Raw genomic sequence first — 11,249 nt, 5'->3', positions numbered from 1 at the left:
GAGAGAGAGAGAGAGAGAGAGAGAGAGAGAGAGAGAGAGAGAGAGAGAGCATGTGCTCAAATAGCAAACTGGAACAAAGGGAGAATTTCATTGAAGAAAATGGACAAACAACTATTTAATTTCTGCAGAAGAGTGAATTGAAAATGGTTGCCACAGCATTTGCAATTCAACATTCTTCAGAATTCATATAAACATCTGATAAAATAAATTCACCCATTCACATAACGGACAGTTTCAAATAATTTCAACAAATTATTTCCAAATTCTAAACCTGAGAGTAAACATTTGTATTGCTCCAGTGAAAAGACGTCATGAACATGATGGATCTTTATAGCTGTTTTATTTTATGGAGTTGTATTTTATCTTCGTGCATTATTTCATTCAGTTTCTCCTAAGAGACGTCTTAACTTCTTTAGTAAAGATATTGAAAATAAATATGCATTGATGCCAAAAGTTAAACATTCAGTAATTTAACTCATCTGAAAAACCTTTGCAGTTTTTATTTATTATTATTATTATTATTATTATTATTATTATTATTATTATTATTATGATGGTTTTTGCTCCATGGCAACACTAGTTCTTTTTTCTCGGCAGTTGTTCAAATTTGATCCCTCTTGATTTTTGCACAAGTTCAAAAATTCCATTTAGTATTCAGAAATCTCGTAAGTTTGAAGTCACACAATTCATCACCTGAATGAATTAAGAGAAAAAATGCTGCTGAAGATCCTTGAACAAATGTTTTGCCGCCTCTCCTGGGTTTAACTGGTGCTCTGAGRGCCACACAAACAGCGGTAATTGCATTAAAAAAAAAACCTAATCAGTAAGCACATACATGACAACCTTCGACACAAGCAAAATCCTTCAAATTTTTACTCTTTGTCTGGAAAAAAAAGAAGAAGAAAAGAAATCCACGAACCTGTTCAAATCAAGCCTCCGCAACGTCCAACAATCTGAAATATGCTGTTAAATAAGGGCTGTGTTGTTTTGACTGTGCTTCAGTTTGTCTTGATTTATTTGTACTGTGATAGCTTATCTGCACAGATTTTTATTTTATTTTTCATCTTTGTTTTTCTTTCTGTATAACTTGGTCCTTGTCCACAGCACCTCGGATGTAAAAGCTCTTGAGAAACAGGGGGAAAGTAATAAATGAGCTCAAAATGAAGAGACAGAAATCAATTTAGATAAAAATGTCACAGATTATCACTTTAATTGCATTCCACATCCTTGCAATTTACCAAAGTGAAAAGTAATATAGAGTTTTTTTCCTGTAACTGCAATTATCTTTCTGTATGGAAAAAGAAAAAAAAGAATCGCAACATTCTGGAGATGTTTTCAGCTGCATCAGCTTATTGAAACATACTTTAACTGTTGTCCAGAGAACGTTTACTTTACTTTTTATATGTTCCTGAAATGTTTTAATTAATGTGTATGATGTTGAAGGTGTTTTTGATTTTTTTTTCTTTTACTTTATTGCCTTCTTGTGTCAAAGTGCTGTTTTTTGTTTCATCTCTCCCCTCAAAGTTCTGCTGTAAAGTTCAAAATCCATCATATGGATGAATTTATGCATCCAAACATAAATAAATCTGTAAAAAAGACGTGCGTTTTGCAGCCCTCAGAGAGGCACGGATCCACAGGAGAGACGCTTTCCACAAGGACAAGAAGCAGCTTGCAGTCAGAAAAATGGCAGAACGTGCTTGTAAACTGAAAACAAAGGATGAGAGGGAGGCACAGCCACCCTTCCTCCATTAAATTACGTTTCAAGATTATTAATTCAAGTGGGTGAATAAGGATAATAGGTTTGACAAGGATGCATCAAAAAGAATATTTTCGGAGACGTGTAACAAATCTTTTGATAAAATTGTGAGTTTTAGACAAAACCGTTTCTTTAATGTGTCTATTTTATTTGGCTGAATAAAGAGCTCAATGTTACTGAGTGAAAACCTGAAAGGAGAAGCAACTAAGTAGTCATTTCTCYTCTGTCCCCACTTGTTTTTACATTTTCCCTGATGAGTTTCTCATCYTGGCACAGTGGTTAAAGGACTATCTCACACACTGAATTTGTTTGGCAAATTCTGGTGCTGCCAACTTCGTCCCCCCGCTCCCCGCCATGAGTTTCCCCTTGTTGATCCTGTTACATGCCTGTTAGTGATGTGCCAGTATGCCTGAAACTCATCATGCTGCTGACAGTCCTCTCCTGTGGCTGTCCACCTGCCAGCATTCACCAAGTTTTTTTTTTGTAGCCACACATGTCTGCCATCACATGTGAAGACAAGAAGTGTTTATTTTGGCTGTGCTGGATTGTGAACATCTTATGCTTTGAATAAAAAGACATCGAACCCAAGAAACATCAGAAACACATTGGTTTAATTCCAGAATGTCACTAATAATACATCAGGGAAAAATAAAAAAAGAAAAAAGAAAAAGTTTGCTGACAGTTTTCTTTTTTCTTTAACAATCAGTCGCACCATGCAATACAAAGTGAGCAGAGAGACAGTACAGGCTGAATATAATGAAACCCCAGAACACCRAAACTGCCAACTATTCTGTAACGAATCAGGATTCTGAGAAGGCTTCCCTCATTTATTGGGGAGAATTTCCCAGAGACATTCAGGGTGTTGTCCTGTTCTGTTCAGAAACAGCTTGTAAAACGATCAAAACCTTTTATGAATACTGACATATGTATTAGAGCTTTTATTAATTTCCTAAAACATTAAAAAAGTATGTTTCTACTATTTATAAAAACTGTACTTTTATTTATGCTAAGTGATGATTTGGCAATTATTTTCCAGACATTCACCTTGAAAATAACTTTGCCATTGTTTATGAAGGTTGACACAATGAGCTAAAAACAAAATACTTAAAGAAAACAAAAGGCTGACGTGGCAGTGAAACTTACAAAGGCAGCCACAGTGAGGATATTTCAAAGGCTCAAAAAGAGACAGACTTGGTGTGAAAACACTGATAATGCTCCACTGAGGAACTGAATGTGTGTGGAGGAGCTGCATGGACTGAGGTTAACCAGGAGATGGGAAACAGCTGGTCCTAATGGGACAGAGAACAGGTGTCATTTCCCAACCAATATAGTTATCTCAGTTCAACTCTGTCTAAAGCCACAAAAGGATTTGCTGGAATATATTGCATTTGTGAACACCTTAAATTTTTGTGCCGAATCAAAGTACTACATTTAGTCTGCATTCTGATTTTATTTACCACACTGAAAGTTTTTATGTTAAACACGTGGCTAACTGAGATTCAGACAGATTTATGACTGTCTAGCCAATTTAGCGCCCTACGCCAGATTTCAGGTGGTGTCCTTTGTTCAATTTTCTAAACCTCACTGCCAATTTCCATACATTCACATACTAAATTACATGGTTTCATCTTTTTTTTTCTTTAGAATCCAAATTGTCTAATGAAGCTAGTTAACAATGAAATTCATTTGAAACAGAAGTCTACCTCATACCTGCCAACATCTGCTGACAACGATGAGGAACACCTGTTCACGAGCAGCTGTGGAGTGAAGCAGTTCAAGGGGGGGATTCAGAGGTATACTCTGCCGTCTGCCATTTGAAAAGTATATCACTAAAATATTGGGATCAATTAAACAACCTAAAATCAGTATTTTATGAAGGTATAACTGGAATTTAATTTGAACTTTATCTGAGATTATAAATGAAACTCCCAGCATTATCCTTATTTTGATTTCTGTTTACACACTGAACACTTGTCTTTTCTGCATCATATAGCCTCATACAGTAATAAAGTAGGCTGAAAAAAACTTGAGTAACTAGTAATTATTCTACAGAWTAAATCAACTATATGATTAAAAGTTCTAAAATATTATTTTCGTCCCCCCCTTTATGACGCCCCACCTAGATGGACGATGCCCTTAGCATTTGCCTACTCTGCCTACGCTGCATGTGCCACAGCTCATGAGGGAAATCACAAAATCTTTGGTCTGTATAATAACTGATCCTGCCTGGGTCCGTTCTGCATGGTGTTTGCCTGTTCTCCCTATGAACAACCTGGGCCTTTTCTGGTCCGGTTTCCTCCGACAGATCAAAACCATGCATGTCAGGTTAACCGATCCTGCTAAACTGTGCCTGTAMGTGTGAGTGAAAGTGTGAATGGTTGTGTCTTGTTTGTTTCCATGTGGCCCAGTGATAGACTTTCTATCCTGGGTGTAACCCGTCCTTTACAGTGGCTGCTGGAGATAAACACCAGCTCCTCGTGACTCTGATTAAAAAGTGAGTATAAAAAATAGATGGATATAAATGTGTAAAATATGCAGATGTTTTTTCTTCTTCCTGAAATAGTGGAGTTCAAAGAATAATTTTACTTCTCTGAAATATTTTCAATTTTGTGCCACTTTGCTTTTTTGATACCATTTCTGAGATTTTGGATTTGTATCCTGGTTGGAGGAAACTCCAGGTAATTTCATATCTGAATGTTCAGCTTCTGAGAGGTGAAGATTCTCCTCAACTATCACTCCCTCCTCTTTAAAATTTTGCTTTATGTGTCTTTTTGTTACATCTGTTTACCCATAAATATGTCAATCTGATAACCTACATTATAATCTACGGTAATCTGTCTTGTGTATTTTTTATTTATTTATTTTAGTTTTTTTGTAATTGTACTGGAAGAATTTCAGTGTTGTTTTTCTGACGTTTTTTTCCTTAGAGATATTACAAATATTTTTTTTACATAAAGCGTGAAGATTTAATATAAGTGTATGTGCAAACTAAATAATGTGACATATCTTTTTTGTTTCACAAACTGACATGTTTGCATTTCCTCCATGCGTACGCTTTATTTGGCAAAAATAAAATAAAATAAACAAAACTCTGCTCCCAGATTATTCTAGTTCACCAACTGCTCTCAGTTTTGGTTCTGGGCGCTGGTATAAATTGAGTCCAGGGTGTCTTGCCAGCCTCATCCTCTGACATTTAAACTGAGATAGTGACAATGCATTTCAATAGCCTATTGTTCTGAATCACTATCATCAGTAAAGCCCAGACCCTGGACGCTGTGCTTTTCCTCCAAAAAGCAGAAAATGATCACCCATAATCAGACATCATACACTGTGATGTCTTGAACAGGAGCATTTCCAGCCATTAGATGTAATTACACTCCTGTATCTGCTTTTATATACCACTGTATTCATATCAAATAAGCCTCTCTGCACATACTAAGACCATAGTCCTCTCTGGCCTTTTATAGGACAACAGCAGTTCAGGGAGCAGTTAAGAAAAGCACCCTGAAAAAGGTCTGCTTGGCAAAGCTGAAACTGGAGCTGAGAGGTCTGTGTCTATTGAAGCTTTGGAACTTTATTATTGATTTGTGCTAAGGACACAAAACTGGAAAATCTCACAAAAATTATCTGTATTTTCCTCTTATCACTTCTCCATCTGCACTTTTAAGCACAGATTTGTAGGTTTTAAAAGTATTCCGAATCTCCAGAGAAAAACAGCACCTCTTTCTTTTTACACAATTCAATTAAAACCATGGTTTCTATAAGTGTGTTTTTTTTCTTGTTTTGTTTTTTGTATCGTAATTTTGGTCCAACAACATTTTTATGCCAAATGGCATAAATTTGACAATAGTATTTGTGGTTTTGGAAGGCAGGACATAAATCTGTACTCAAAAAAAAACATGTGCAGTATCAGTAAATCCTCTGCCTCAGATACAATCTGAAAGCACATCTGCTCATAATCACATTTTAAACACTGGTTATGCAATAATCTGACTTTAATGTCTGCGTCCAACTGCCAGAACCTTTGAAATGAGATAAAGAGATTTGTAGGTAACAATCATGTTTGCAAACTGTTTAGCCATGATAAAAAAAGAGGGGGTGCAGCTTTGATTTTGTGAGAACATTATTCCATCAAGTGACACATTTTTCTCTTTAAAATTTGTATGTGCACATACTTTTATGATGTGACAAATGAGTGGAAAGTTTTTGTGTTACACGCATATTTATTTAGACACGACATAAAGGGAACATGTCTCATGTTTACAGATATTTAAAAATACATATTTAATAGGTCTAATATTAAAATCAACAARACATTTTGAAGAGCTTCCTTTCAAATCACTAAAGGCAGGGCCGGTCCTAGCCAATTTTGTGGCCTGGGCAAGATTTCAGATGCCCCCCCCCACCCCCCATTTAAAAGGAAAACTAGAAGTCTACATCATACCAACTGACATCTGCTGACAGCAATGATGATCACCTGTTCATGTTAACAAGCAGCTGTGGAGTGAAGCAGTTTCAGGGGGGTATATTCCCTGAAAAGTTTAGTAAAAGATCTATTTCAAAACTGCATTTTCCATCATTTTGAAKWGCATTTTGCTACATTTTTGGGATTAATAAAACAACCTAAAATCAAAATTTTTATGAGGATAGAACACTGCAAACTGCAGACTTTAACCTGAACTTTATCTGAGATCATAACGGAAACTTATATTATTCATATTTTGTTTTCTATTTTCATGTCATATGATAGTTTTATCACAAAACATCTTCTGCACCAAATAACACCTCATAATGAAGCAGCCTGAGAAACAAGTTTTAAATGATTCTTCTACAGACTAAATGACCTGGTCTGCTCAGAGTTTGTGGAAATTTAAATTTACTGTATGTATACCACTTTCACTTTCATTATTTTGATAAAGAGATAAAGGTTGAATGTATCTTTGGGAGAGGTGGGGAGTCATGGGGGTTCAGGGGGGAAGGGGTTGCAACTTAGCTTGGAGGTAACAAAGGGCAACTTTGAGGAAAACAGGTTGGGAACCACTGAACTAGATCAAGTATGTTCAGAGAAAAAGTTAGAAAATAGTAAATAGTTAATTTTCGTCCCCGTTTGTGGTGCCCCTATGGAAGACACCCTTAGCATTTGCCTATACTGTCTATGTCACGGCCCTGACTGAAAGTATTTGAGAACTCAGATAATAAGTTGGTTTAGTTCTTTAAGATTTTTTTWATTATTATTTAGTTAATTGATTCTTCATTAAATTAGATTTAAATTCTAAATGGCTGTAAGTGGTCATCATGCATTTTGTTTGTTTTGGAAGTCAGAACTCAGATCTGGAAATGACGTCAGATAAACTTGGCTGGGTTTTAATTTGGAAAACCAATAGCATATTTTGATCAAGCTAAGCATTATTTTTGAAATACAAGCTAACAAGAAAACATTTTTCTTCATTTTATGCACAGAGAATCTGCAGCAGAATGTTTCCTAACACAGATATATAGTATAGAATGTATTTACTGTGATACAGCAGAAGTGAAAACTTCAGAGGGCATTTCAGTAGATTRAGTTATTTTTTATCGTTTTACTTGGGAATAGTAGCTTGACTGTAATTCAGCATTAACCAGTTACAAGGTTGCAAGTTTAAATCTCAGCAGCAGTTTTCCTTTATCAAGTCTGCCTGTTTTCCATGTGCACGGTCCAAAATCATGTCTAATAGGTTAAATGATGGTTCTAAATGAACCCTAGGTGTGAAATGGATTTAAATGGAATCTAAATGTTTGAAAAGCCCTGTATTTAATTGGACTTAAATTGAACTTTTATGCTTCCTCTGTGTATTGCTCTAAGATGACTTTATGCTGATTTTACTCAGTGGAGAGTATAAAGTAAATGAAATAAATACGATTGAGCGAAACGAAGCAGCATCAGGAGACCAGGCAAAGTTTGCGCTCATGAAGAAAAGTTCAATTAGTGATATCGCAGTGTTTTAACTCCCAAAGGCTGTGCTCCATTTGACTATTTGTGGATCGCTATGGTAACCAGAGCAGTGAGGCCATCAAACTGGGGAATGATTCAGCAGCTGAGGTCTTTTGATCCAAAAAAGCAAGGTAATTAAATTCACCGGACTTCTGTGCATCTGCAGGTCTATGAGAAAATGTGAGWAACGTGCCAGAATTTGGATTTTACACAGGATTTATCAGTGCTGCCTGGTTTTTAACCATAAAATTTAACCAATGGCATCAAGGTTTTAAAAGAGTTCCGCTCATCTTTTAAAATTATTTTAAATCCATTTATTTGTGCATTTGCAGAGGAGCTTGTTTAGTCAATAAATTAGACGGCACTCGACTATTAATGTGAGGCATGCGCGTGGCCATTCCTCCATATGTTTTTAATGAGAAAATAAAAAATTGGGCTCATTTTAGCACTTATAGGGACAATGAAAAAAAAAAGAACCAGAATGTCCAAAAAAGTAGAAACAAAAAACAAAAAATAGGTTGTTGTGTTACCATGGAAACTCTCATCCACACCGTATTTTACTGCGAWTGCTCAATCATGTTTTCCGCACGTTGACTGCTTTCATTATCATTTTCAGATCATGAGGAGCCACATGAAAATCTCATAAACTCTGCTTTATTTATTTATTTATTTATTTATTTATTTATTTATTTATTTATTTATTTTTAARGGTTATCTTATGTTGAAAAATATGGATCAGTTGCAAATTTATAGTATTATTCTGGATTAAAATATTCAACAATATAATTTATTGAAAATAAGGATAGATAAGTCAATGTAGCAAAGAATGAGATGAATAAATATGTATTTATTTACAGTAAATAAAAAATTGTTAAGAATAGAATAGAATAGAATAGCCTTTATTGTCATTTTAATTTGCATTACAATGGAATCATGCAGTTTAGACACTTACATATGAGAATGTAAATATTTTTATGAGAATTGATGACTTATTCAGGGTGTGTTCTGTCTCCTGACAGCCTCTATATCACTATTTTAACAAATAAAACTGTTTAACTGTTTTTTTTCCACTGTCTTCTGTTTGAATTAGTATTTATACAAAACAATAAAGACCTGTCTGCAGCTCATATCTGGAGCAAAAAGAATGAAACACAAAAGTCTAAAATAATCAGAAGCTATGTTGGTTCAGATGCAGGCTCTCCACTCGTTTTCACTTACCCAGTAAAGTGGCCCTCAGTAGTCTCTCTCTTATCTCTGAATAAAGTGAATCAGTGCGGCCGGCTGAGCAGTCGAAGTGGAGAGCCWGGAGAGCACCTGGCCCTACGCAGCTATCTGATTAGAGAAGGTTGCAGGCCAGACTGAACCAGACCAGACCAGGCCAAGCAGCAGTGGCGGCAGGGCTGAGCTGAGTGAAGCGAGCAAAAGCAGACTAATTCTATTGCACCATTACCTCCCTTTTAGAGAGAACAGGGTCAAATCAAAGCAATGCCACAGCACAGATCAGTCTCATCAAACCAAGTAACAGGACTGAGGAGCACAATGGAAAAACTATAGCTTCACTGGTTCAGAACAGCTGATTCGTGCTCTCTGAAGCATGCATTCAGTGATTAGGCTGTAATTATCTAAGGAGTCCCCACTTGGCTTATAAATGAGACTCCTCTGATATGTTTTATCTGAATGTTAAGAGTGACAGGAGAGTGGAGGCATTTGGGAGATTTCTATAAGCACACACACACACACGCATGCACGCACGCACGCACGCACAGACATGCACAGAAATGCTGGCTTTCTGTTTTAATCTGTTTTTATTTACTTTTCTTATACATGACGTGGATTTCATTCCAGTTTATTTATTAATAATTAGCTTATTTTTGTTGTTGACATATAGTGTTTTCATGTTTGACAGAAAGACATGAAACATTTATGTTATTTTTGTTGTTGACATACGGGGGTTTTCATACTCGGCAGAAAGACAAGAAGTAAAACTTTTATGTTGTGCCTTTATGAGTGCTAGTGCTGATAAAATGGCCAACCGCAGAGCTTTAAAACAAAGACTGAAGTTTGCTCAAAAATGAATCCAACAAAGAAATAAAGTTGACACATTTGATGACAATTAAAAAAAGAGATCCCAGTTATTGTCAGAAATTGTGAGTCTTTTATAAGTTAAAAACTATGATTTCAACGATGTTACAGTTGATGTRAGCGGAGGCAAAAGGTCCAGGAGAGAAACCCAGACATCCCTCTCCCCAGCAACACTTTTCAGTTCTGAGTGACCCCAAGACGTTCCCAGGCCAGAGAAGATACATGATCCCCAGAGTTGTAAAGCAGCAAAATACTAATACTTTGTTACTCTACTTAAGTAGAAATTTAGGTTATCTGTACTTTKTACTCCTTATATTTTTTTAAAAGGTAAGAAGTAGAAATCCTGGCTTCTTATTGTTAAAAAAAATCCTGCTATACTGGAAAGAGTGGTGGGCAGCACTAATCTAAAAATTAGTTCCACTAGCCCTAAAACACTAATTCAAATACTGTATTTAGGTCCCCTAATTATAAACCACTAATGCACTGAAAGTTTTAGCAAAAGCTAATTCTAAAGCACTAAAATAACCCAGTCAACCCATGAACATTCTTCAACAGACGACATGAGTCACATATTGTCATGTTGCTCTCTGAAGACTTATCATTGACATTCCACAGCTGTATTTGGGTTCATATATTATCAATATATTGTCTCCWATTGGATAAGTGACACACATATGYACAAAATGAGTGACAGCTTTCACATCAGCTGTTAACATTAACGTTGATCAATAACATTTATAGACCTCAGTTACTGCTTCTAAATTTAGCCTATAAATTTAGCAAGTGCTCATCCACTAATACATTTTAAAACTAGCTAACTAAGCACTAATCAGGAAATTAGTTCCCCTATTAGTGCTTTAGTGCTTTAGGYGAAACGTGCCCACCACTAGTGGTTGGACGAGAAGCATAAATCTGTTCCATTGTAAGTGATCCATCACACCTGTACGYCACAAATGGCCTCACACTCCAGCAGGACATGTCAGAGGTATGTAGCCTCGTATGAAGGTCATCGAGGCAGAGATATATGCAGCTTAAACGGGTAGACTAGTCTTCACAAATTCTTCAACAATAACATTATAACATAGTCATCATGGCTTTAGAAAAGTGTTTTTTTTACAGATGGCCTCCTAATAAATGCAATTTTTTCATATTAAAGTACAGTAAATATCAGATATTTTAAGACTTTTAATCAAGTAATATTCTTAGACAAGACTTAAACTTTTACCAAAGTATATGGTAAGATACTTGTACTTTTACTCAAGTATCACTTTGTTGTACTTTATACAAGACTGACGATCCCTCCAGCGAGTTCTGGGTCTGCCCAGGGCCTCATCCCAGTGGGACATGCCCAAAAAAACCCTAAACAGCCCCTGCTTTGGTTATTTAGAGACCGGATAGCCCCTACAGAAGCATCCCCAGCATCCTACTCTCCCATAGACC

Source organism: Austrofundulus limnaeus, unplaced genomic scaffold, assembly GCF_001266775.1.
Source record: "Austrofundulus limnaeus strain Quisiro unplaced genomic scaffold, Austrofundulus_limnaeus-1.0 Scaffold5, whole genome shotgun sequence".
In the NCBI taxonomy this organism is placed as follows: domain Eukaryota; kingdom Metazoa; phylum Chordata; class Actinopteri; order Cyprinodontiformes; family Rivulidae; genus Austrofundulus; species Austrofundulus limnaeus.
The sequence above is the reverse complement of the archived record's forward strand: the minus strand, read 5'-3'. Positions refer to the sequence as shown.